The following is a 923-nucleotide window of genomic DNA, read 5'->3' as shown; positions in this document are numbered from 1 at the left end:
TGGCAGTTTTCAAAAGCATTATAGAGCCCACACAGGGAAGAATCCTTTTGAATGCTCAGGTTGTGGAAAGAGATTTGGTACTAGTGGCCATCTTCAGCGTCACCAGGTAACCCACACAGGGGACAAACTTTTTGAATGCTTAGAGTGGAAAGAGATTCAATACTAGTGGCAGTTTTCAAAAGCATTATAGAACCCACACAGGGGAGAATCCTTTTGAATGCTCAGGGTGTGGAAAGAGATTCAGTACTAGTGCCCATCTTCAATATCATCAGAGAACCCACACAGGGTAGAAACCTTTTGAATGCTCAGAGTGTGGAAAGAGATTCAGTACTAGTGGCCATCTTCAATGTCATCAGAGAACCCACACGGGAGAAACCTTTTGAATGCTCAAAGTGTGGAAAGGGATTCGGACACAGAGCACATCTTCACCGGCACGAAAGAACGCACACAGGGTAGAAACCTTTTGAATGCTCAGAGTGTGGAAAGAGATTCAGTTGGAAGGGTAATCTTCAATATTATCAGAGAACCCACACAGGGGAGAAGCCGTTTGAATGCTCAGAGTGTGGAAACAAATTCAGTACCAGTGGCCATCTTCAATGTCATCAGAGAACCCATACGGGAGAAACCTTTTGAATGCTCAGAATGTGGAAAGAGATTCAGTCGGAGTGACAGTCTTCAAGAGCATCAGAGAACTCACACAGGGGAGAAGCCGTTTGAATGCTCAGAGCGTGGAAAGAAATTCAGTACTAGTGGCCATCTTCAATATCATCAGAGCACCCACACAGGGGAGAAACCTTTTGAATGCTCAGAATGTGGAAAGAGATTCAGTCGGGGTGACAGTCTTCAAGAGCATCAGAGAACGTACACAGGGGAGAAGCCGTTTGAATGCTCAGAATGTGGAAAGAGATTCAGTCGGGGTGACA

The sequence above is a fragment of the Heteronotia binoei genome, chromosome 5 (assembly GCF_032191835.1).
Source record: "Heteronotia binoei isolate CCM8104 ecotype False Entrance Well chromosome 5, APGP_CSIRO_Hbin_v1, whole genome shotgun sequence".
NCBI classification, from domain to species: Eukaryota; Metazoa; Chordata; class Lepidosauria; order Squamata; family Gekkonidae; genus Heteronotia; species Heteronotia binoei.
This window is presented reverse-complemented; position numbering follows the sequence as displayed.